The 27,935-nt window shown below is 40.1% G+C and overlaps 2 long non-coding RNA genes and 1 pseudogene across 2 annotated transcripts in view; 2 read left to right on the forward strand and 1 right to left on the reverse strand.

Annotated features, from left to right (window-relative positions):
* Positions 1-3: 3 nt before the first annotated feature.
* The window catches only part of LOC145506871 (uncharacterized), a 71,740-nt gene continuing 43,808 nt past the window's right edge, over positions 4-27,935 (forward strand). The window contains exon 1 of the long non-coding RNA XR_014054407.1: positions 4-228. This is a non-coding gene — a long non-coding RNA (uncharacterized LOC145506871). The remainder of the gene's footprint in view (positions 229-27,935) is intronic.
* Positions 355-5,349, forward strand: LOC145506845 (uncharacterized). Its single transcript, XR_014054377.1, has 2 exons — positions 355-1,069; positions 2,408-5,349. It is a non-coding gene; the product is annotated as an uncharacterized LOC145506845 (long non-coding RNA).
* Positions 17,840-18,763, reverse strand: LOC145543816 (olfactory receptor 10AG1-like; annotated as a pseudogene).

Genomic DNA, 27,935 nt, shown 5'->3' on the forward strand with positions numbered 1-27,935 from the left:
CCCGCGGCCTTACGCCCCGCGACGCTCCGCCGTGGGGCGGGGCGGGGCGGGGCGGGGCGGGGCGGGGCGGGGCGGGGCGGGGCCAGGCCGGCGGGATTGACAGCCGGAGGCGGCGGCCTCCGCAAAAGGCCAGACGCGGCGCCCGCCCGGCTCTACGCGTCCGCCGTCTCGCCTCCTGGAGCTGCCGAGGCCACAGACATCAGCGCGCTCCTCCCAGGAAAAAACGAGGTGGGCCGTGCGGAGGCGGGGGAGCGCGCGAGGGGGCGGGGCGGGCGCGACGGCGAGACGGCGCGAGAAGGGGCGGGGCGCGTCGCGGGGGCGGGGCGCGGCGCCGAGGGGCCGGGGCGCGGCGCCGAGGGGCCGGGGCGCGGCGCCGAGGGGCGGGGGCGCGGCGCCGAGGGGCGGGGGCGCGGCGCCGAGGGGCGGGGGCGCGACGCCGAGGGGCGCGGCGCGGCGGCAGTGAGCCTCCGGCTCGCTGGCGAACGAGCCACTAGGAGAGGAGCCCCCGAGTGACGCCCGCGGTTGGAAGGGCGGGCCGGCCACGGGCTCGGAGCCTGAGACCCCGCGGGGGAGCCTGCCCACTCAGCGTCCCGGGCGGAGGGAGAGCTCACGGGACAGCCCTGCAGAGAAGGGAGCGGGGAGTGGTGCGCCTCAGGCGGAGTCAGGGCACTCTCAGGTGGAGCCCAGGTGGGGTCCCCGAGACGAGCACATCCCTGGAGGGTCACTGCGCAGCCCGAGGAAGAACCGAGGGGCTTGGGGCTGGCACGGCTGGTCAGAACCTGCCTGGTCTGCGCCTGCTGTCGCGAGAGGCCGTGGCTGGTATAGCGAGCAGCAGCTTTGGCCCCAGAGGTCCCTCACCCGCATGACCGCTTGACCCAAGGGTGTCCCCCTCCTTGACCGAGGCCGGCTGCGTGGGCGGGCCCGGGGCTCCAGAGCCTCAGCACCTGGAGGGGGGGCCCTGAGCAAGCCGAGGGGCGGCACGTGGGTGGCCCCCAGGAGAAGTCCCCGGTTCTGGGCCACAAGCCACATCTCCAGCTGATTCCAGAGCCTGTTTTCCCCAAACAGCCAGGTGAGTGGAAACCCAGCACCGCCACAGGAAACCGTGTCCCCACGGGAACAGCAACGGCCCCCTTCAGGGCAAGGACCTCGGAGAAACATGCCGCCAGCCTTGGGGCCCCGGTTCCCTGATGTTGTGTATAAGATAACAGCCCTTCTCCACAGGACAGGCCACAGTGGCCGGGCTCCAGGCGGTCAGGTACTGTGGTTGGCAGTATCCTGAGTGTGGGCTGTCACTGGTGGTTTGCTTCTGATTAAAGTTTACATACTAAGGTCAGACAAAAGAAGTTAAACGGAAAGTTCTCTGTGCTGTCTGCCTTCCTTCCCCATTAACCAGACGTCAAAGACTGGAGAAACGCCTGGCCTGCAAAGATCCACCTTCCTTCCTTCTGACCTAGCAGTGCAGTGTCTTACAAGATTAGCATTCTTGGCCAGCTCTGTAGGGGGTCGTAATGACTTACTGCTCAGTTTGCTTGAGTTGATCTATATCCTTAGTGAGCTTTGATGTATAATCCTTTATCTCAAAACTGTATGGGATCATGCCTTGGGCTTTTAACAGGCTCTCTCAAAGCGTCTGAGAGTTTGTCTCCTGGGTTATAATCTTCACTTTATTTTTTTTCAATTTTTTAAAAAAATTTTTAATTGAAGGATTATTGCTTTACAGAATTGTGTTGTTTTCTGTCAGACCTCAACATGAATCAGCCATAGGTATACATATATCCCCTAGTTTGAATAAAATTCTTTTTTAACTTAATTGAATTTTCACTGACACCTCTAACAGTGTAATGGGCAAAGGTGGCGCTCCTGGGTTTACGTTACAGAGGACTGAGCCTTCCCTCCAGCTGGCCTCCATACCCCCTTGCTTGCACATGTTCTTGAAGCCAGCTGCCATGGTGGGAGGCCCAGGTGGCCAGCAGCCCAGGAAGGACTAAATCTGCCAACGTCACAGGAGCTTGGACGCAGATCCCTGCCCCGTCCAGCTTTCAGGTGAGAGGCAGATGGTACTTGAAGGCAGGCTTTCAGGAGACCAGGGAGTGAAGGACCTCGTTAAGCTGTGCCCAGATTCCTGATCCACAACAACTATGACATCCTATGTGGTTAAGCCACCATGTAACTGGCAACAGATAAGTGTATTCATTTGCTAGGGCTGCTATAACCAAGCCCCACAGACTGGGAGGCTCCAACAGCAGGAATTTATCTTCTCACCTCCCTGGAGGAGGCTGAACTCCAAGACCAAGGTGTGAGCAGGCTAGTTCCTCCTGAGGCCTCTCTCCTTGCTGTGTGGACGGCCATCTTCTCCGTGCGTCTTCACGTGTTCTTCCTTCTATGCATTGTTGTTTTTGTTGTTTAGTCGCTGAGACCCATCCGACTCTTGAGACTTCACGGACCGTAGCCCTGCAGGCTCCTCTGTCCATAGGATTTTCCAAGCAAGAATACTGGAGTAGGCTGCCATTTCCTTGTCCAGGGAATCTTCCCGACTTAAGGATTGAGCCCACATCTCCTGCATTGGCAGATTCTTTACGGCTGAGCCACCTGGGAAGCCCCCTTTCATGCATGTCTGTGTCCTAATCTTCTTTTCTTGTAAGGACAATGGTCATATGGATTAGGGCCCACCATCATGACTTCATTTTATCTTAATCACACCATTAAAGACCCTTTTTCCAACTACAGTCACATTCTGAGGTGCTGGGGGTTAGGACACAACGTGTGAATTTCCAGGGGACACAACTCAGCCCATCACGGTACGTAGCGCAGCTGTCTCCTGTAGCCACTCTGATGTCTTCAGTACCAGGACCTCAGTTCTACCTGGGCAGTTTTTCACTGCATTTCTCTCCTTCCCTTCAGCTGGCTGTAGCTGTGTGACTAAATAAGTTTTTGCTGATGAGATGTAAGCAGAAGTGATGGGTACCTCTTAAAAGCAAGGGGTACACCTGTATTCTTCCTCTACTGGGCTGGGGACATAGTGGTTGGCCCTTAAACAGTCACTTTGGATCATGAGGATGAAAGCCACATCCCAGGATGATGGTGCTGGCAGGACTGGGTGGAGATGCCATTCCAGCCTGCCTACATCAGATCTGGACTGCCCACAGACAAATACCTATAGGAGAGAAATGTAACTCCATTTTTGCTTAAGCCACCTTTATGTTGGATTATACTGTATATCAGCAATCAATGCAAAGAAATAGAGGAAAACAATAGAATGGGAAAGACTAGAGAGCTCTTCAAGAAAATTAGAGATACCAAGGGAACATTTCACGCAACGATGGGCTCAATAAAGGACAGAAATGGTAGGGACCTAACAGAAGCAGAAGATATTAAGAAGAGGTGGCAAGAATAAGCAGAAGAACTGTACAAAAAGATCTTCACAACCCAGATAATCACGATGGTGTGATCACTCACCTAGAGCCAGACATCCTGGAAGGTGAAGTCAAGTGGGCCTTAGGAAGCAGCACTACGAACAAAGCTAGTGGAGGTGATAGAATTCCAGTTTAGCTATTTCAAATCCTGAAAGATGATGCTGTGAAAGTGCTGCACTCAATATTCCAGCAAATCTGGAAAACTCAGCAGTTGCCACAGGACTGGAAAAGGTCAGTTTTCATTCCAATCCCAAAGAAAGGCAATGCCAAAGAATGCTCAAACTACCGCACAATTGCACTCATCTCACATGCTAGTAATGCTCAAAATTCTCCAAGCCAGGCTTCAGCAATACATGAACCATGAACTTCCAGATATTCAAGCTGGTTTTAGAAAAGGCAGAGGAACCAGAGATCAAATTGCCAACATCCGATGGATCATTGAAAAAGCAGGAGAGTTCCAGAAAAACATCTATTTCTGCTTTATTGACTATGCCAAAGCCTTTGACTGTGTGGATCACAATCAACTATGGAAAATTCTGAAAGAGATGAGAATACCAGACCATCTGACCTGTCTCTTGAGAAACCTGTATGCAGGTCAAGAAGCAACAGTTAGAACTGGACATGGAACAACAGACTGGTTCCAAATAGGAAATTAAGTACGTCAAGGCTGGATATTGTCACCCTACTTATTCAACTTATATGCAGAGTTCTTCATGAGAAATGGTGGACTGGAGGAAGCACCAGCTGGAATCAAGATCGCCAGGAGAAATATCAATAACCTCAGATATGCAGATGACACCACCCTTTGGCAGAACGTGAAGAAGAACTAAAGAGCCTCTTGATGAAAGTGAAAGAGGAGAGTGAAAATGTTGGCTTAAAGCTCAACATTCAGAAAACTAAGATCATGGCATCCAGTCCCATCACTTCATGGCAAATAGATGGGGAAACAGTGGAAACAGTGGCTGACTTTATTTTTCTGGGCTCCAAAATCACTGCAGGTGGTGACTGCAGCCATGAAATTAAAAGACACTTACTCCTTGGAAGCAAAGTTATGACCAAACTAGACAGCATATTTAAAAGCAGAGACATTACTTTGCCAACAAAGGTCCATCTAGTCAAGGCTATGGTTTTTCCAGTGGTGATGTGTGGATGTGAGAGTTGGAATGTAAAGAAAGCTGAGCACCAAAGAATTGATGCTTTTGAACTGTGGTGTTGGAGAAGACTCTTGAGAGTCCCTTGGAATGCAAGGAGATCCAATCAGTCCATCCTACAAGAGATCAATCCTGGGTGTTCATTGGAAGGACTGATGTTGAAGCTGAAACTCCAATACTTTGGCCACCTCATGCTAAGAGTTGATTCATTGGAAAAGACCCTAATGCTGGGTGGGATTGGGGGCAGGAGGAGAATGGGACGACAGAGGATGAGATGGTTGGATGGCATCACCGACTTGATGGACATGGGTTTGGGTAGACTCCGGGAGTTTGTGATGGACAGAGAGGCCTGGCATGCTGTGATTCATGGGGTCGCAAAGAGTCGGACACGACTGAGCGACTGAACTGAACTGAACTGAACATGAGTACATCTTGTAATGATAACTCTAGAACAATGTACTCCTTCTGTCCAGTATTTAATAGATAGTAGTGTGTTGTACTCTTGACTGTAATTAGAGTGATACAATGAAATATAGTTCAGCTATTTAAAAAATAATAATAAAAGCAAAAATGATATTAGTGAAATGAAAGCAAATGTCAGTAAGCATCAGCTGAGAGCATGTTTTAGACAGGGACGAGTTTAAGGCAATTCCTTAAATCCTCTCAAGATACCAAGTCAAGGAGATTAATGAATTAACTGCTTTTCTCTTTGGCATTCTTTATTATTCTTGGCTTCTAGTAATCACAGCATAAATATTAAATGACTGAGTAAAGTGAGCAAAAAATTAGTGTTAACTTCTCATCTTTAAAAATCACTCTATATAGCCTCCTCACTAATTATATATGTGAGCAAACACAAATAGCTGCATTTAATTTTTATCCTAGTATGATTCAGGATGTTGAGTCATTACTACTGCCACAGTCGGCTAGAACAAATGGTTGGGGTCATTCTCTCATTTATATAAAATTATTGAGACAACTACAGGGCTAAGAACTTCATCGTAATATCATCTAATCACTAAAAGTATGCTATAATATAGGCACAGAAAAGCCTAAGAATTAGAAGGGTTAGGATGCTCTCTTATGTTATTATCTCAAAGAGTGTGAATGAGATGCAATACCTTGTTAGGATAGTGGTTAATTTACTCTTATTTTGCCTGTTTTCAAGGTAATCAGAGTGTTCAGAAATGATAAGACCTAAATTTAGAGTTTATAAGCATTTGGTTAGAATCTTATATTAGCCACGTGAATTGTATGACCTTGCACAATTAGAGAGAGAGAATCTGCTATACTTAATACATGTACTATATGCATATTATTATATATAACATTATATCTATTTAAAATCATGGTTTCTCTGTCAGGTTAAATTAGGAAGACTACCTATCTATACTTTCTTGCTATCTCAGTTTAGATAGACTGCCACATAATAGTTAGAGTGAAGATTAGTTTCAATTACTCCACTGCTCTCTGCTCAGCAGTAAAGAATCCACTTGCCAACGCAGGAGATGTAGGTTCAAATCCTGATCTGAGAAGATCTTCTAGAGAAGGAAATGGGAACCCACTCCAGTATCCTTGCTTGGAGAATCTCATGGGCACAGAAGCTGATGGGCTACAGTCCATGGGGTCACAAAGAGTTGGACATGACTTAATGACTAAATGACAACAGAAACAATTCCACTGCTCTTGCTTATCCCTAGCTAATAATTAGAACTATGTCACTATATCTTTTAAATAATAGTTATCATTTATATAATGATTGTGATGTGAAATGCAATATTCTAAACACTTTACATATAATTTATTTAACTGTCACACAAAAATATACTAACAAAATTTCGCAGCAGTTGCTATCACTGTCGTCTTTCTCTTACAGTTGAGGGAGCTAAAGCACAGAGAGCTGGAGAGCTAAGATGTGATGAAAATAGGATTGGAGCCCAGGCTCCTGCCTCCAAAACTTCAAGACAGATTGGCTGTGTTAGCTATATTCTCATTATTGATTCCATGTGTTGTATGGGGACATTGAAGCTTAATGTTCTGAGTCACTCCACAAGATGTGTGAAGTCAAAGTTCATGAGGACAACCATGAAGGTGGTTAGAGAATTAATAGTGTTGCCTCCGTGAGACAGGCTGTGGTGCAGACTTGCTGAAGGCAGGACAGAATGACTCAGTTATTTCCTAAAAATATAGTCCGTTACTCTCGGGGACTCACAGCGAGCATCCCTCTCAATAGACAAAGAAGGGTTTCCCTGGTGGCTCAGCCCTTAAACAACCTGCCTACAATGCAGGAGAATGCCTACAATTCAGGAGACCTGGGTTTGATCCCTGGTCAGGAAGATTCCCTGGTGAAAGAAATGGCAACCCATTCTAGTATTCTTACCTGGGAAATCCAATGGACAGAGGAGCTGGGCGGGGCCACAGTCCATGGGGTTGCAAAGAGTCGAACACGACTTAGTAACTAAACCACCTCTGCCGCCACCACCACCATCCATGTAGAGAAACGTGAATGAGAAGAGAAGCCCGAGGGGAAAAGTTGGAGATGAGCGTGAATCTTGGATTCTTGCTTTCAATGGGAATGACCAAAAAGATTCAATCAAACTGAAGTGATTCGCTAAATTTTTCATAAATATATAGCAAAACAATGTTAGAACAGAAAATAAATTAATTAAAACTATCAGGTAGCCAATCATGTTTCAGTTTATTTCTGTTAACAAAAAAGCTTATTTAAACAAGGTGAGTGTTTCAGATCCCTGCAGAAGCTGTAAAAGAATGACGCAGGTAGATTTATTTGTGGGTAATATCTAATACATATGATTTTATAACTATTTTGACACGTCAGTGGTCTCAGATCCATAAAAGTCTATTTTTGCATCAATAAAGCCAATCTGATAAACACAAAAGCTACTTACCAAAGAAGGAGACATTTTCCTATTACCTAGATAAATAATTTCACCGATAGAAGCAAGGACTTTTTATACATTCTCAAGCCATTAGGGACCTAATAACTGAAGATTCCAAACATGTTCATTTCCAAGAGATTCCTGGGGAATAATTAGTAAGTTATTGTGAATTATTATTTTGAAACAACTTCATAATTATAATAGCAATTCTGTTAGTGTTAGTTTGAAGAGGCAATTTTTGCTCTCAGTAGTATTGTGGTGGTTTTTTTCCTGACACTTGAAATCCCACTAGAGTCCTACACTCTAATACTGTAGAGGTTCTTTTAAATAGTTCATATATTTTAAAATGTAGCTCTCATCTAAATTATTTCAAAAACCACATGGAAGTTCCTAAAAATGTTACTTGATATCCTCAGCACTGAAATGTAATATTTTTTGTTGCACTGAAGGGTGAGACCAGCAGAGGCTACTATAGAGCCTGTCATCAGTAGGTGCTTTCTGAGAAGATGAAAGGACTTTATTTTTTAAAATTATCTATCTACCTATATATTTACTTTTGTCTGTGCAGGGTCTTCCTTGCTGTGCATGGGCTTTCTGTAGTTGCAGAGAGTGGGGGTACTTTCTGTTGCAGACCACGGATTCTAGAACTTGGGCTCTAATACCACAGGCTCAACAGTTGCGGTGCATGGCTTAGATGCCCTTTGGCTTGTGGTTATCTTCCTGGACCAGGGATTGGCCCTGAAAAGTTGTTGCTGGACCATGAAAACACGGCCGGGATTCTTAGCCTCTGGAGAAGAATTCAATCCGGGGCCAAGATGAGGCTTGATCGCTCAGAGCTTTTGTGTAATAAAGTTTTATTAAAGTATAAAGGAGATAGAGAAACTTCTCACATAGGCATCAGAAGGGAACAGAAAGAGTGCCCCCCTGGTAGTCTTCAGCTGGATGTTACATAGTCACCAGCAGTCTGTTAATGAAAGAAAGAAATGTCTTAAAACTCAGAATGGCACCAGGCCCCTCATCCATAAGATGTTTTTTGGGATAATCTTGGCACCAGACGAGGAATCCCGGGTCATAAAACGATTGACTTGAAACTTGTAGAAGGGCAGATTACCATGCAAATAGTTTCATTTACATAGATTAGGGGAACAATGTCTGAGTATCACATACTGGTTTGTCAAGTCTGTTATGAGCCATTAGGCAAACTGACTTGAAGCTAGAGTTTGGGGTAAATGCATAGTACATTAACATAGCTTAAGACAAACATTTTCATAAGAATGCATAGGTTAACTCAAGGTTTGAGAATAGTTAACTTCAGGTGAAACCAGGTGTCATTATGACAACACAGTATTTTAAGAGAAACCTCATTTAAATTTGTTTAGAGAAGGGAAAAAATATCACTAGTTTGTTTCCTCCTGCCACTTAAGAGAGATAAAAATGTCTGACACTTGCAGCCTATTTCCTCCATTTGGAGACCCCTGGCCTTCCTGCCTGTTACCCTCTCAACCCCATGTCCTCTGCAGTGGCAGGTAGACTTTTAACCACTGGGCCACCAGGAAAGTCCCAGAAGGACCTTTAAATAAGAGTCTTATGCCTGAGAGCATCAAAAGGAGGCAAAACCATCCCAGTTAGTAAACAGTTTTTCATCGTCAACTTGATTGTTCTTATGTGCATTTTGTATGACAGTTTCACTAAAACAATGATATTTCAGCGGCTCTCAGAAAAGCTTGCAGAACTTGTGGTAATTACACAGTACTAGAGTACCCAAACTGGAAATTTGCATGGCTACAAACACAGAGCTGTCTTCCCTTCACAGCATTTGCCAAATTTTAAATTGTTTGGAGTGGGGGTTAAAGATATATCAAAAACCTCTGAAAGACAAGAGTAGACGATTCTTTTTTTTTTTTGGAACACATGTACACCCATGGTGGATTCATGTCAATGTATGGCAAAACCAATACAATATTGTAAAGTTAAAAAATAGATAAATAAACTAATTAAAAAAAGAGTAGACAATTTTATATTACTTTCGTGCTGAAGAGACCAAGAAAGCTCAAGTACTTATGTGAAAGTCCTAGGTTGCTATGCCCTAGTAAGAGGGGTGAACTGGAGATACAGTGCATGTTGCCAAAACCAAAAGAATCAGTTTTCTATTGAATGGGGCTTACCACTCTTAATTGCATCAGAAAAATAATTGAAGCTTCGTTGATTTGAGAAATCCTGTAGAACATCTTTGTAGTCTGTATGGCATAAAATAAACAAATTACTAAGAATGATAACAGGAAAGATTTTATGCCCATACAAGAGGGAAAATGCCAAAAGCAAATACACATTGAACCAAAATTGGAGTTGGCAAGCAAGAATTTAAAAATAATTCTAAAAACATCCTAAAGAAAACTGTCAAAAAAAAAAATTGAAAATGACAAAAATTGGGAGACATTCCACAAATGATTGGAAACCTTAGAAAATAAGAGAGAATTGAAAATACATCTAAATTAGCAACTTATTGAATGGATTTATTGATACATTGAATTTTTAAAAACAAAGAATTGGATGAAAAGTGACAAGGTCAAAAGTGTTTGTATTAAGGATCTTTGGTTTGGAACTTGCAACTAATCTGGTAAAGGAGGTCATCAGGAAAATATATGCTACTTCCACTCAAATACTTAAATGCTCACCATGAACCGGCCTTAAGAAAACAGACTTTCCTAGCAAATGCTCTTTCACATTGGCACTGCTTGAGAAGAATGAACTTAAAAAGTGTTTTCCATATACCATAGAACCTAGAATCCTTACATCTTTCAGACAATAGATGGCACCAAGACAACTATCTAATCTAGTTAGTACGCCTCTGAGTCAGTCCTGAAAAAGAAACTTTCAGTGGTCTTAAAGATTTTTGCATAACTGGGATTTCCAATTATGTTAGTACTCTGTTTCTCACCGTGTATATATGTTTGTTTGGGTTTTTTTTTCAGAAATTTAAATTTTCTTTTAAGAAATTCTCCCATTACTTGGTAAATTGATAACACTTCTCTCTGTGCAGGAAACTATGACTCTCAGGTTCCAGTAAATCATTATCAAGCAAAAAGTCCTGATTCTTCTCATCCTTCGTATTAATACCCAAATATTCTTGTTGTTGTTTAGTCTCTAAGTCATGTCTGACTCTTTGCACCCCCACGGACTGTAACCCACCAGGCTCCTCTTTCCATAGAATTCTCTAGGCAAGAATACCTGAGTGGGTTGCCATTTCCTCCTCCAGGGGATCTTGCTAACCCAGTGATCAAACCTGGGTCTCCTGCACTACAGGTGGATTCTTTATCGCTGAACCACTGAGGAAGCCCTGATATCCCAATAAGTTGAATTAATTTTACGGTAGGTCAGTAAAATACAATTGAATTAAAGTTGAACTCATGTTCTAGAATAAGCATCAAATTATTGCTTATAGTCTCACATATAGGGCTTTTCATAGGAAGCTGTGAGACAAGTAGATCTCAATACCCACCAGTCAGAATTCCAAATATTTATATAGAGGTCTTAACCAGCTTCAAGCATGTATACTGTCCAGACAGTCTCAACAGCAAGTTGCTCTCTCAAGACTGCTTGTGTGGTCTTTGAAAATATCTCTCACTGTAGGAATGATGGACAGAATGTACATTCTAAAGACTAGGGAGAGGGTGAGGAGCACCCAGGTCCAGTTTGCCAGTCAACCAGATGTCACCTTCTCCAGATGACCTCCTCCAATGGTCCTAAATGAATCTGTCAAATGAATCCCTTTATGTGCATGAGCCCTAAGTTGCTTCAGTCATGTCCGACTCTTTGTGACCCTCTGGACTGCAGCTCACCAGACTCCTCTGTCTATGGGATTCTCTAGGAAAGAACACTGGAATGGATTGCCATACTTTCCCCAGGGGATCTTCCTGACTCAGGGATTGAACTTGCATCTCCTGCAGCTCAGCAGGCAGACTCTTCACTGCTGACCCACTGGGGAAGCCTGAATCCGTTTATACATAATGTCATATCCATATTTCCAGAAGGAGTTGAATGCAGTTAATATCTTGAAAAAATTGTATGAGATGGCCAAGCTACTGAGATACCCTATGAGTAGTTAAGTAAAGTATCTTGTGTCTCTTTAGAGGTGAAAGCAAACTTCCTCTGAGAGGCAGTCGAAATAGGCACTGAACAGAATATATTAGCTAAATCTATGGCTGCAAAATACTTGATACTTGCTAATGGAATGAAGTCGGTAATTTCATTGTTATTGCCTATGGAGCCTTCATAGCTGGGGCTACGGCGTTAAGGTTGTGATCATATGGTGTCAATCATTATTTCCATTTTATGGACCGGCCAAACTAGGTTGTAAAATGGAAAAAAGTTGGGAGCTAATCCCCGCTCTTCCTGAATCAACTTGATCTGGAGAAAGGGGATGGATGAAGGTAGACGACAAAGCCAGGACACAAACCAAGGGCCCCTGGGCATTGTGCGGCTCTCGGTGCCTGATGGGGGGATGGAGTCCTTCATCCCTGTTCCCTGCAGCTTGTACCCCAGGACTGGGAACACGCTGCCTCTGGAACAGCCTATACTCTCTGAACCCAGACGGCCTGACCAGAAGCAAAGCAGAGGTCCTCCTGCCTTCCTGGGAAGGCCAGGGCTGCTGGGGCCCCCATCACCTCCGACTACAGGAGGGTCCAGCTTACGGCCATTCTCTCCCAGATGAATCACAGCCTGAACCTGGGGCTGTGCAAGGCCAGCCCCAGGGAGAGGGCGTGCAGTGAGCCTGTGGGCAGACAGGTCTGAGCAGGGGTCGCCTGGGCCTCGCTCTTTACACAGCCCCACAGCCACAAGCTGCCGGTGTCAGCCCGGAGAGTCTGTTTCACAGGGACGACCTGCAGCGGCTGGTGCGGGTACAGAAGGACGGGGAAGACTAGAAGAGGAAGGCGCTTTCGGGCCCTAATTACTCAAAAAAAAAAAAAAAAATCCCCTTCTCTTTCAAATGGTTCTTGCATAAAGAGTTTAAGTCTCAGAGGATCCCATTTTATTTTACACTGGGTCATTTCAACTGTTTTAACTGTGTGCTTTAAAAGTTTTCCACCGTCAAACATCAAGTATGGAGTCAGATTCCTTGTTTCAAGTCTCTTTTCATGAAACGTAGCATACATGTGCAGCTGAGCAGTTCTATCAGCTTAATTCCTGCCAGTAAAATTTTTGGATAATGGCTTTCTTTCATTTTGTAATCTGTCAATGAATATTGTTGTTGTTTATTCCGTAAGTCGTGTCTGACTCTTTTGCAACCTCATGGACTATGGCTTGCCAGGCTCCTCTGTCCATGGAATTTCCCAGGCAAGAATACTGGAGTGGATGGCCATTTCCTTTTCCAGGGGATCTTCCCCATCCAAGGATTGAACCCTTATATCATGCTTGGCAGCTGGATTCTTTACCACTGAGCTTCCAAGGAACCTGTCAGTAAATATAAATATATATGAATACTTATGCATTGCATATATACTTTTTGTATTTGCATATAAATATATAAAAATCTTAAAACTCTGTAATAAAGAAATCAACAGCACAAGTAAAATGTCAGAAAACAATTTGAACAGATAATTCATCAAAGAAGATATAGAGATGACAAATTACACCATGAAAAACTCAGTGTGAAATTACTGAGTTTGATTAAGAAAATCAAAATTAAAAAATGAAATATCTGTGTCTCTTTGGGAGGTGGGTTCTGGAAGGGGAAAACATGTACACTCACGGTGGATTCATGTCAATGTATGGCAAAACAAATACAATAATGAAAAGTTACAAAATAGATAAATAAACTAATTTAAAAAAATGAAATATCACTAGACACATTAAAGTTGAAAAGAAAATCTAATGAAAACAAAACAACAACAAAAATCAATGCACAAATAATACTTAATGCTGGTGATGATTTAGAACAAGTGAACTTCTGTGCATTTCTCATGGGAATGGAAAATTGAGACAGCTTCTCTGAAGGTTGGTGGTTCATTATAAAGTTATTTGCACACTTACAAAACACATTTATCCAGAAGTCCCACTTTATAGAGAAATGAAAACTTGTATTTACACAAAAATCTATTGCCAAACATTCAAGGCAGGTATAACAGTGAAATTCTGGAAACAGCCGCGTGTTCTTCACCTAAGGAATGAGTAAACAAACTCTGGTATACTGCATAGTGTAAGGCAATACTAAGAAATATAAATAAACAAACTATATTGATGCAGGCAGCAATATGCTAAATGCTTTATGCAAAGTGAAAATTCAGACTTGAAAGGCTTTATGATTCCATTTATATGACATTTTGAAAAAGGCATATTGGCAGAGGACTGGTCAGCTGGTAGTAAATTGGTAAGGTATTGACTAGAGAGACAAAAAATGAGAATTTTGGAGAGTTATCAAGCTGTTCTGTATTTTGATTATGTTTTTGGTAACATAACTCTGTGGATTTGTCAGACTTCTCAAAAAGTTTACAACAAAAAAGTGCATTTTAATTTGCATGCAAATTTAAAATATTATAGAATATATTTTAAAATGTTATCAATTAATGAAAACATCTCTATAGTATTATACATGGCCATTCTCATGAACCAGTCTGAAGAGGACCTTTTATCCTCATTTAACAATCAATTACCTTTGACAACTAGACTGCCATGGTCAGCCTGTGGGTTAAGAAATAATCTCAGTTAGATGCTGGCAGGAGGTCTTTGTCGTTCCTGAGTCACTTGTTTGTCACAGACACTCTCATACACCTAATCAATACAGTTTGCAGACAGGGACACACAGATGTTGACAGTAAAATTTAATGTTAAAACAAAACATGCCTGTTATGTCACAATTGTTTGACTGAAACATGCACAATACTGTTAAAATTGTGCTATATTTCAAACACGACGAAGTGATCCTTTCCAGACTAGAGAACAACCCATTCTTCCTTGAAGGCTATATATAAATATTTAACTAATTTAATTTCAATGATAAAATTTTAGTCATAGGAACATATTATCATGTTTGGCTGGACATTCAAAGGAAAGATAGATTGAAACATAACTATAGGTCAGTACCAATATAGGCATTATTAATCAGAAGCAGAGCATATCAAGAAAGGGTGGCAAGAATACACAGAAGAACTAAACAAAAAAAGATCTTTATGACCTAGATAACCACGATGGTGTGATCACTCACCAAGAGCCAGACATCCTGGAATGCGAAGCCAAGTGGGCCTTAGAAAGCATCACTACGAACAAAGCTAGTGGAGGTAGTGGAATTCCAGTTGAGCTATTTCAAATCCTAAAAGATGATGCTGTGAAAGTGCTGCACTCAATATGCCAGCAAATTTGGAAAACTCAGCAGTGGCCACAGGACTGGAAAAGGTCAGTTTTCATTCCAATCCCAAAAAAAGCCAAAGATTGTTCATACTACCGCACAATTGCACTCATCTCACATGCTAGCAAAATAATCTTCAAAATTCTCCAAGCCAGGTTTCAGCAGTACATGAGCCATAAGCTTCCAGATGTTCAAAGTGGATTTAGAAAAGGCAGAGGAACCAGAGATCAAATTGGCAACATCCATTGGATCCTTGAAAAAGCAAGAGAGTTCCAGAAAAAATCAACTTCTGCTTTACTGACTATGCCAAAGCCTTTGTGTAGATCAAAACACACTGTGGAACATTCTTAAAGAGATGGGAATACCAGACCACCTGACCTGCCTCCTGAGAAATCTGTATGCAGGACAAAAAGCAATAGGTAGAACTGGACATGGAACAACAGACTGGTTCCAAATTGGGAAAGGAGTATGTCAAGGCTGTATACTGTTACCATGCTTATTTAATTTATATGCAGAGTACATCTTGAGAAATGCTGGGCTGGATGAAACACAAGCTGAAATCAAGATTGCCAGGAGAAATATCAATAACCTCAGATACGCAGATAACACCACTCTTATGGCAGAAAGCAAAGAAGAACTGAAGGGCCTCTTGATGAAAATGAAAGAGGACATTGAAAAAGTTGGCTTAAAGCTTAACATTCAGAAAACTAAGATCATGGCATCCAGTCCCATCACTTCATGGCAAATAGATGGGGAAACAATGGAGACAGTGACAGACTTTATTTTGAGGGGCTTCAAAATGACTGCAGTTGGTGACTGCAGCCATGAAATTAAAAGACGCTTACTCCTTGGAAGAAAAGCTATGACCAACCTAAACAGCATATTAAAAAGCAGAGACATTGCTTTTGCTGACAAAGGTCCATCTAGTCAAAGCTATAGTTTTTCCAGTAGTCATGTATGGATATGAGACTTGGACTATAAAGAAAGCTGAGCCTCGAAGAATTGATGCTTTTGAACTGTGGTGTTGGAAAAGACTCTTGAGAGTTCCTTGGACTGCATGGAGATCAAACCAGTGACTCCTAAAGGAAATCAGTCCTGAATATTTATTGGAAGGACTGATGTTGAAGCTGAAACTCCAATACTTTGGCCACCTGATGCTAAGAGCTGACTCATTTGAGAAGACCTTCATGCTGGGAAAGATTTAAGGCAGGAGGAGAAGGGGACGACAGATAATGAGATGGTTGGATGGCATCACTGACTCAATGGACATGAGTTTGAATAAGCTCTGGGAGTTGGTTATGGACAGGGAGGCCTGGCATGCTGCAGTCCATAAGGTCACAAAGAGTCAGACATGACTGAGTGACTGAACTGAATTGAACTGAATCAAAAACTGAATTGAACTGAATCATAAACTGTGGAAATAGTTTTCCCAACTTTAGTTTTACCATTATTTCAAATAATGATTATGGGGTCATATTCTTTGTAAACAAAATTGTAAATAAAATCTGCAAAGCCTGCATGTTCAACAATGCTTTTTAATGTTAAAATCGTATAGGAGTAGTAACAAACTGGGTGACAAAAAGAAACACATTTTTTTTTAAATAGTAGATATTTGTGCAAAAATGCTGTCAAACATCTATAGCTATAGGATTTTTAATTATGAAATCCACACCTACAGAAGCATGCAATTCTTTTCTTTAAAATAAAACCTCTTTAACTGCTCTCGCATTGACACCATGAGTATATTAAATTCTTGTAAAGTACTAATGAGATGTGTCTGTAGTCACAGCTGTTTATATTCACAGAAGTTCATATATCAGATGTAGTTGTGTTGAATACATACACAGCAGAGGAAAGCACTGTTTAAACATCGAAGTGGTCAGTCAAAACACACACATTAAAATAACAAAAGCTGCATTTCTGAGAAACATTTCCTACCACTAAAGAGCTTCTGCACCAGCTGAAAAGCCACTAAAAAGTACTATCTACCACCACCAAACACTGTGAAACATGAATGTGTATTTTCTTCTTTAGCATCATATTCAAGCCTGTGTAACAAAACACATTTATTTATTTCACACAGCAACACTTCTGGTGGGATGGTATGGCTAACCTGTGCTTTTAAATAAGCTTCATACACATTTTAATTTTGTTCTTTAAAAGAATGAAAGGAAAAAATAGTAGCTAAATGACTTGCTCTACATCTGGTAAAGAGAAGATTAAAAGCCAATGATCAAACTCCTGGGACAGCAGTGTTCCACGATTTTGTAAAACCTTCTTTACTAAGTAATACATATATATGGAATCTAAAAAAAAAAATGATACTGATGAACCTATTTGTAGGAAAGGAATGGAGACACAGATGTAGGGAATGGACTTACGCAGTGGGGGAAGAAGAGAGTGAGATGAATGGAGAAAGTAGCATCAGCATATATACACAATCAAGTGTGTGATGGATAGCTGGTGGGAAGTTGCTGTGCAGCACAGGGAGCCCAGTCTTAGGTGATGACCTGGAAGGACGGGATGGGAGAGAGGAGGGGACATAGGAGTAATTATGGCTGATCTATGTGGTGTTGGAGAAGACTCCTGAGAGTCCCTTGGACAGCAAGGAGATCAAACCAGTCCATCCTAAAGGAAATTAGTCCTGAATATTCATTAGAAGGACTGATGCTGAAGCTGAAACTCCAATACTTTGGCCACTTGATGCAAAGAACAGACTCATTTGAAAAGACCCTGATGCTGGGAAAGATTGAGGGCAGGAGCAGAAGGGGACAACAGAGGATGAGATGGTTGGATGGCATCATTGACTCGATGGACATGAGTTTGAGCAAACTCCAGGAGTTGGTGATGGACAGGGAGGCCTGGCGTGCTGCAGTCCATGGGGTCGCAGAGTCAGACATGACTGAGCAACTGAACTGAACTGAAAAATACAGTATAAAAAGAAGTGGTTAACTTCTAAACTGGGAAATGTAGAGATCTTTAAAAAATTTCTCTAATAACCCTGTGTCCAGTATTTAAAGCATTTTAAAATAAACTCATCACACTACATTTTTCAGTAATAATTTTCTCAGTGCTGCAATCACATCCTTGTTCCGAAGGCTATATATCATGGGATTGAACATTGGAGTCACTATGGTGTAGAACAGAGAGAGGAGTCTGTCAGTTCCTGCAGAATGACTAGATTTGGGCCTTGAGTATGCAATGATAGCAGATCCAAAGAATAAAAGCACAACCAACAGTTGAGAAGAATACATGGAAAAGGCTTTGGTTCGCCCTCTGGCTGTTGGCGACATCAGAATAGTGGAAATGATTTTGCTGTAAGAGGCAAGGATCAGCATAAAAGATACAGCAACAAACAACAGAGCTACTGCATAGACTGAGAGCTCATGTGCAAAAGTGTCTCCACAGGCCAGCTTCAGAAGGGGGGGGATGTCACAGAAGAAGTGGTTAATCTAGTTCGAATGACAGAAACGCAGAGAGAAGATCTGGCACATTTGCCCTGTCTGCACTGGGATTCCACTGACCCAAGGAGCCCACAGCCAGCTGGAGGCACGTCTTTGGGGTCATGACCAGGGAATAGTGCAGAGGGTCACAGATGGCCACACAGCTGTCATAGGCCATCACCGCCAGGAGGAAGCACTCAGTGGTTCCAAGGATAAGGAAGAAGCACATTTGGGCAGCACAGTTCAGCACAGAAATGCTTCTGTCCTGAGTCCAAAGGTTCACCAGAATCCTAGGGAGAGTGACAGACATGTAACAGATGTCCAAGAAGGAAAAGTTTGTCAGGAAGAAATACATGGGTTTGTGCAGTGCTGGGTCAAGACTAGTTAGTAGTATTATGAGACTATTTCCAGTTAAGATAATGACGTAAATGATGGAGAACACCCCAAATAATAGCCCTTGGAGGTTTCTAAGATCGGAAAACCCAAGTAGTACAAATTGTATCACTGTGGACATGTTGTCTTCTGCTTCCATCTCTTCCTATTTCATCTGTGGGAATGATTCAATCAGAGGCACTGTCATTTCATTTTTATTGACTCTTGTTTTTTGTGTATAAACTAGATTATATGTCTTCTTACTTTTCATTTCCCTATAAAAACCAAACATAATGCCAGGTGCTCTAAAAGTACAGAGAAATATACTTTTATTTATCATTAAACCTATCTATAAGAAAAAACTTCTGTCTCTGTTTTCTCTACAATATATTATTTTATTGCTTTGATTCTAAAGACATGTGATTGCAATTTTGCTATTCATCTGAACACTTGAGAATTCAAATTGAAAATTATGTTCAGTTGTTACAATGATTTCATGTTTTCAACTGATGTGCTATTTTCACCTCTCTATTCTGTTTTCCATTATTATCAATTCAAAATTAATGTTATTGTTCCTGTAAATATTTTGCAAGCCACTTACAATTGTTTTGTGGATAAAGATAGTTAATTTTTAAAATGATGACCTTCCAGTGGTATTTCCAAATCTTGTTTGTCTTTGACGTTATGCATATTTAGCTCTTTTACTACAAAACCAAATCAATGAGCTGACCATTGAGTATTATGGGGTACTATTTATTTTTTAAAAGTGTGTCTTTCAATGTAATGTCTATAAAAGCAACAATCGTAGTTTTTTTTAATATATAATTTCTGTTTTTATTCATTTATTTATTTTAGTTTGGCCACAAGGCATGCGGAATCCTAGTTCCCAGACTAGGGATCAAATCTGGACCCTTGCAGTGGAATCAGGGAAACTTGGTTACTGGACCCCCAGGGAAGTCCCAGTAGTCACAATTTTTATTCAGATTTTCCAACTTGGAGAAAAGAATCATTAAGCTGATCTTTCTGTCCAGGAACACCCAAGAGAGAAGAAGTAGGTACATCTGGCACTTATGTTCAAGCTAGGAGTTCTAACTAGGATGCTCACCCCTCACACACTTACTGCATGAAAGAAACATCAGCCACAGTTCATCTCTGAGATCTTCCTAAATTCCTCACATCCTTAATAATTGCTGTTGTTCTGCTGGCCCCATTTAATTCATTCATTCTTGTGTGTGTGTGGTTTTTTTTTTTTTTTTTTGCATTTTTGTGTATGTTTGTTTATGTGAATGTGAATATGTTCAGCTGAGGTTGCCCATATTCATTAAGTACTTGTCCTTTGCTATAGCTAGATTTTAAGTTTCTTGTGATATTCTATACATCTTTCTATGGAGTATATAGTATATTTTCTCACAAAAGCAATTTCTGAATTTATTGAATAAATCTTGATTATTTCTTTACAATAGTCCCCAAGATGTAAGCGAGGATTTCTACCCAAAATTCAGAACAACTTCATGTATCCTCCTGTTTTATTTACTTATTTAATTCAGCATAGACTGTAGTACTTGGATACTGATTAAAATTGCTTGTTGAAAGAATCATCAATCTTTTTAGACCAGTACAGTTCTAGTGTACCTTCTGTAGAGCGTGTGTGTGTCTAGAAATTATGCTCTTTTCACTCACTCTTGTAGGAGTTGCAAATTACATCATTGTTTTCAGTATATCATACATAACTTCCATGGTATGTGTTAACTGATCTGAAAGTTCACAGAGACGAAGCCACTGCAAAGAAGAGACATAACTATATCCATATTCTAACAATTTTAAGTGAAGACGAGGGTCAACATTTCAGCTACAGAAATGTAGACACTCATATGGGGCAGAAGGAACAGTCCATCCAAAACTTGAGCATCCCAAGGAATTCCTTTTCCCTAGGAAAAGGAAAGCTAAATATGAATCTATTTTATCATCTACAATATTTCAGACTACTTATATATATATATTTTTTACACATAATATATATTAAGGATCAGAAGGTATTTAAACTTAACTTATTATTATAGAATTTTCCCAATGAAAATGTGATTTTAAGAAACATAAAAATGCTTTGACTGAGTCTTTAAAATGATTAGAAACGGGGGTCTGATAGGTGACATTATTATGATATGATTTTATGTGTATAAGACTATGAAACAGTGCCTATTTTTTTCACTACCTTATCCTGACACCTTTATCCATGTTTATTCACCTATTTAATTCAATGTAGAGTGTAATACTTGGATACTGATTAAAATTGCTTGTTGAATGAGCCATCAATCTTTTCAGTCCACTATGCGTCATGCCCTACATTTGATGAGTTAACCTCTGTCTTCAGAAACTACCGTCAGTTTGATTTTTTTTTCTTTTATTGCATCTTCTTTTTATATAAGGTTTTCTCTCATTTTTTGGACTTCTGTCTAAATTATTCCTTTCTGTTCAAGTAGGATAGTACATTTGAATATCCCTAGGTCAAGAAGGTTTCCTGGAGAAGGGAATGGCTACCCACTCCAGTATTCTTGCCTGGAGAATTCCATAAACAGAGGAGCCTGGTGGGTTACAGTCTATGGGGTCGCAAAGAGTCAGACATGCCTGAGCCACTAACACTTTCATTTTTTCACACAGGGTAGTACATTTGAAAATCATACTGAAACTCAGGTTCAAAAAATAGCCAGAAGAAGTCAAAAAACAGAATTTGCAATCACAAATACAGTGTTCTTAATTCATTGAAATATTTTTTTTATTCTTAACTTTGCTTTTCTTTGTCAAATGGAGCAAGATTTTATGAATCTTAAGTGGAGTTATCAATGTAAAATCATATTTAAAGTAAGAAATATTAAAGCTATTCAAATCCTACCCAAGTTACGCTTAGTTTTACAAACTCAATCTCATCAAAATTTTTCTTCTCAAATCTTGCAATGTCCCAGCTGGTTTCCAACTTCCGGAAACCTTTAGATACTACTACTACTACACTCAGAAAGAAGAACCACTAAATTGTTCAGGTTATGTAGCCACTTTTGTTTTTATCCAAATAACTCATGTTTGCTTTCCTGGTCTTTCCACTGTGTGAGGATTATAATAAGCATGTACATTATCTATCATTAAAATGTACATGGTGCTATTGAAAGCAAGTTTGTAAAATCAAACTGAAGATAGGAAATAAAAGTCTAAAATTGGTGACTCCAGAAGTCTAATTCCTTGTGTGCTGCAGTCCATGGGGTCACAAAGAGTAGGTCACAACTTAGCGACTGGACTGAACTGACTGAACTGAATTCCTTATTTAAAGTTTCTAAAGATTAAAATGAAAACATAGCAAAATCTCTTTCATATTGTCAGATTCAGTTTCCATAAAAGTTATTTTTAACAAACAGGATTTGATGTAAATAGGGTGCAAAATCCTTTTAATAAAGTTCATTTACTATCTTATCCCTTAGTTATATACAATTAATTTTAATGAGATATCCCCAGATTTAATACATGCAAGCTTCTTAAATACATACTTAACACATAGCAATCACTTAATAAAGGTTAGCATTTAAATTATTATGATAGTGATGCAGAGGTAGGTAAACTTTGATATACTGGCCCACTATATTATAAAGTACTTTTGTAATTGTTTATTTGATAATATAATGATGTGGGTCAGAAAAGTAAAAAGGCTATCTGAATCAGGGTTTTGAAATTAAACAACAATAACAACAAAAGTTTCCTTGCTAAATTTTCTGAAATGAGTGTTTTTTTGCCTGATGTTACATATAAATAGGAACATTTAAAACTAAATTCAACATTGGACAAAAATGAGGCATGCTTACCTGTTTATATTAAAGTCAAATATAATCCTTACCTTTATTAATTGAGTTATTGAGTAAAAAGCTGATAGAAACTGTGAGGGTTTTTTTTTTTTTTTTTTGGCAATTAGGTAATTCCTCATACCAAGAATTTGATACAAGGCTTAACCGCCCTCTAAAATATCTTCCATCTTCGTAACAAATAGGGCTCTTTAAATAGGAATTATTCTTACCCTTGGGATCAGCTTCTTCCCCAGGTCACTTCCTAATTGAGCTAAACCTTTCTGCCTGTCTCTCAAGAAGTTTGGTACAACAAGCAAAATCATACCTGTCTATACCACTTGTTCTATTAATTATTTCTCTTGCTGTATTTTGTAATTATTATGATATATTATTTTTATAAAATAAAGATAGTATAAAAAGATGTAAATATACAATGTCTTACAGGGAATTTTATTTTTCTGATATTCAGTATTCTATAGTAAGAAATTCAGGACTGTCAGGGGCAGTTGTGTCATCTTCAATATAGATCTTCCATCTCTCCGTCCACATGAGCTAGGTAGTCCTTATCGCCTCCCAGACTACAGGCGGATACAAAGGAATGCTCACTTACTCCTTTTTAGATGTACAAACTGGAAACAGAATACTGAATTTCCAGGCATGATCCTTCATATCAACATTAGTTACAATATCACACTAAACTGGAAGAGAGGACGGAAATATTTCTAGCTGTGCTGCCATATCTCTGGCCAAGACTCCCATTTCTATCAACTGTGCTCAGTTGTCACAAACTAAAGCTCCAAGAACTTACTGTATTTTTTCCTCATCCAAAGATGCCCTCAAGTTAATTGTGGCAGCTCTCAGTACAGAGACTATAAGGTACAGTATTGTCTGTACCACACACCACAAACAAACACACACAGACACAAACTTACAAAATACAATGGAGAAAAATATTAGATTTAACTATAGGAAGTAGAAATAGATTTATATTCTTATGAAGATTAATAAAGAGATAATTTAGAAATCTGATGCCCTGCATTGAAAGCTATTCAAAAGTTATATATATACACACCAATTTTGAATTATATCATTTTGTAATTTGTTTTATTTAACTCTAACAATTGAAATACATGTGTAGCATAATCTCCTTTTTGTTTTCATTTGCATTTTGATAATGACTAATGACAGTGACTATCCTTTATGTGATCATTTGACTTCTGCTTATCTGCTTTAGTAAAATATCTGTTTAAGAGTTTTGTATATTTAGTGGACATTTATATTACTTCCATGTCCTGCTTGTTGTAAGTAGTGCTGCAGTGAACATTGGGGTCCATGTGTCCTTTTGAATTATGGTTTTCTCAGGGTATATGCCCAATAGTGGAACTCTTGGGTCAATGGCAGTTCTTCCTTTTTAGTTTCTTAAGGAACCTCCATACTGGTCTGCACAGTGGTTGTATCATTTTAAGTTCCCACCAACAGTGCAAGAGGGTTCCCTTTTCTCCATACCTTCTCTAGTGTTTTTTGTTTGTAGATTTTTTGATGATGGCCAGAGAGCTAGTGGGAATCTGACAAGGAGCTCAACTCAGTGCTCTGCAGTGACGTAGATGATGGGATGTCAGGGGTTGGAGGGAGGGGACGTATGCATACATATAGCTAATTCACTTCATTATACAACAGAAACTAGCACAATATTGAATAGCAATGATACTCCAATGAAGGAAAAAAGAAAAATCTTGTACGCTGATGTTAGATTGCTTCTTTTCTTCCTGTCGGTTTTGAGAGTTCTTTGCATAATCTTTCTATACATTTCTTATGTGAAATGTGTGACTTTCAAATATTTTCCTTTTTAGCTTGTATTTTCTATTTGGGCTTCCCTGATAGCTCATTTGGTAAAGAATCTGCCTGCAATGCAGGAGACCTTGGTTTGATTCCTGGGTCAGGAAGATTCGCTGGAGAAAGGATAGGCTACCCACTCCAATATTCTTCAGCTTCCCTTGTGACTCAGCTGGTAAAGAATCTCTCTGAAATGAGGGAGACCTGGGTTTGATCCCTGGGTTGGGAAGATCCCCTGGAGAAGGAAAAGGCTACCCACTCCAGTATTCTGGCCTGGAGAATTCCATGGACTGTATAGTCCATGGAGTCACAAAGAGTAGGACACAACTGAGCGACTTTCACTTTCACTTTATATTTCTGAAGACGATTAGGACAACTTACTCTTCCTTTAGAGATCTTTCAAAAGCATTTTGCTGACTTTATCTTAATGATAAAATTTTAGATGTAGGAGCTTATTAAGACTGTATGAATATTCAAAACAAAAATAGATTGAAAATAAGTACTTAATCAGTACATATACAGGCATTATTAATAATGTCTCTTGAAATCATTTTTATCTTTGGGCTACTATTTCAAGTAATGATGAAGGGGTCATACTTGTTATGAACCAAGTTATAAGAAAAGTTCAAGGCCTGCAGGTTTAACAATGCTTTTACATGTCAGAATTATACAATAACAAAATTGATTACAAAATGAAATATTATTTAAAATGTAAGAGATTTGTCTAACAATTGCTTTCAGATCATCAAATTCCTTGCTGTGGAATATCATAATTATGAAAGCCACACTTACAGAAACATGCAATTCTTTTATTTGAAATATCAATAGGTCATTCCAGGGCCTTTCTTACTATTCTTCCCATTGACATTGTGGATATATTAAATTCTTGCAAAATGCTTATGAAATGTGTCTATATTCACAGCTGTCTACATCCACAGAAGTTCAGAAATTGGATAAAGTTGGGTTGAATGCACGCACAGAAAAGAAAAGCACACTTCCCTTGGAACATCCAAAATGTCAGTCATAACACACACATTAAAAGTATTAAAACCTGATACTATTCAGCTGCTAAAAGGAATGAAGTGATGTCATTTGCAAAAACATGGATAGATCTAGAGATTGTCATACTGAGTGAAGTCAGACATAGAAAGAGAAATATCACATGATATCATTTACATGCAGAATTAAAAAAAAAAGATGTGACGAACACACTGCTATATTTAAAATAGATGTTGAATGAAGACCTACCTACTGCACAGGGAGTGCTGCCCAATATTATGTAACAATGTAAACAGGGAAAGAGTTTGAAACAGAAAAGGTACATGTATATGTGTAAGTGAATCACTTGCTTTACACATGACATTTTGTGAATTTAGGGAACAGCACTATTTCCATGACATTGTGATTCCTGCTTTCCTAAATTTCAGAAACAAAACTACTATCGTTTTCTCCATCTAGATCGTCATCTTCATCATCACCATTATAATCCTCATCCTAGATTACATTACAGACTATAAATAAAAGTATATAAACATACTAAACATTTAATTAGAAGGTATATATGCATATCAGTTCAGTTCAGTCGCTCAGTCGTGTCCGACTCTCTGCAACCCCATGAATTGCAGCACGCCAGGCCTCTCTGTCCATCACCAACTCCTGGAGTCTACCCAAACCCATGTTCATCGAGTCGGTGATGCCATCCAACCATCTCATCCTCTGTCGTCCCCTTCTCCTCCCGCCCCCAATCCTACCCAGCATTAGGGTCTTTTCCAATGAGTCAACTCTTTGCATGAGGTGGCCAAAGTATTGGAGCTTCAGCTTCAACATCAGACCTTCCATTGAACACCCAGGATTGATCTCTTTTAGGATGGATTGATTGGATCTCCTTGCAGTCCAAGAAACTCTCAAGAGTCTTCTCCAACACCACAGTTCAAAAGCATCAATTCTGTGGCACTCAGCTTTCTTCACCGTCCAACTCTCACATCCATACATGACCACTGGAAAAACCATAGTCTTGACTAGACGGACTTTTGTTGGCAAAGTAATGTCTCTGCTTTTAAACATGCTATCTAAGGTTGGCCATAACCTTCCTTCCAAGTAGTACGTCTTTTAATTTCATGGCTGCAGTCACCATCAGCAGTGAATCTGGAGCCCAAAAAAGTAAAGTCTGACACTGTTTCCACTGTTTCCCCATCTATTTCCCATGGAGTGATGGGACCAGATGCCATGATCTTAGTTTTCTGAACGTTGAGCTTTAAGCCAACTTTTTCACTCTCGTCCTTCACCTTCATCAAGAGGCTCTTTAGTTCTTCTTCACTTTCTGCCATAAGGGTGGTGTCATCCGCATATCTGAGGTTATTGATATTTCTCCCGGCAATCTTGATTCCAACTTGTGTTTCTTCCAGCCCAGCGTTTCTCATGATGTACTCTGCATATAAGTTAAATAAGCAGGGTGACAATATACAGCCTTGACGTACTCCTTTTCCTATTTGGAACCAGCATATATGCATATAGACACTATGAATAAAATGAATAACTAAACCTAGTACATCATATTTACTGCCTAGATATTAAAGGAAGCAAATGGACTGAGAAGTGAAATATAACTAGCTTCACGATATTGCCTTATACACATGTGTACTATTATAACTAAAACAACGAAAGAGCATAACTGTCCAAAGAACTGCCAGCAGAATTATTCTCTAAATGAGTTGCTGATTGTGTGTGTGTGTGTGTGTGTGTGTGTGTGTGTGTGTGTGTGTGTGTGTGTGTGTGTGTGTGTGTGTGTGTGTGTGTGTGTGTGCGTGCGCTCAGTCGCTCGGTGGTATCCGACTCTTTGGGACCACATGGAGTGTAGCCCACCAGGCTCCTCTGTTCATGGAATTTCACAGGCCAGAAGACTGGAGTGAGTTGCCATTTCCTATTCCAGGGGATCTTCCTGACCCAGGGATTGAACTCGTGTCTCTTGCATCTCCTGCACTTGCAGGCAGAATTTTTACCACCCTGCCATCTGAATGGAATTGGGAGGATACCTGTTAATGATTCTATTGACAGATGCTCATTTTCCTTGTAAATATCAGGTCAAAGGTTTAAAAATTATATCACTTAGAGAAGGCTAAAAATATGGAGGACTAGGCAAGGCACACTAATGTAAACGCAATTGTGGAAACTTTGTGTAATTCTGAAAAGAACTTCTAACATTTTCTTCATATTAAAAATGCATATATTTTATTTTTAAAATATGAATTACATTGGGGTAGTTTGGAAGGCGTGATGAAATAATTCAAAGTAGATTATTTTGGGGTCAAAATTGCGACATAGAATATAGAAATATGTACAAAGTAAAAGTGTTGAGACAAACAGGGAGATTCTTCTATAACATGCAATTAGGAAAAGTGCTCACTACATGAAAGATTTTATTTTATTATGATTATTGAAGTAAGTCCTCATGAGGGTACAGTGGGCTGAATAAACATACTCCTAGTGCCTAATGATTCTTTGAAGTTTCTAGATTTTGCCCGAAGTCTGACATAGGGCAAGGTAATATGCATTAGTTTATTCATTTGTTCAATTCCTCCTTCAAATAGTCATTACTTGACTGCTACTGGTCAGTTTCCATGCAATTGAATCAAAAAATGCCAACAATAGAATTGGAAA

This window comes from Giraffa tippelskirchi, chromosome 1, assembly GCF_054371585.1.
Source record: "Giraffa tippelskirchi isolate mGirTip1 chromosome 1, T2T-mGirTip1v1.2.pri, whole genome shotgun sequence".
Classification (NCBI taxonomy): Eukaryota; Metazoa; Chordata; class Mammalia; order Artiodactyla; family Giraffidae; genus Giraffa; species Giraffa tippelskirchi.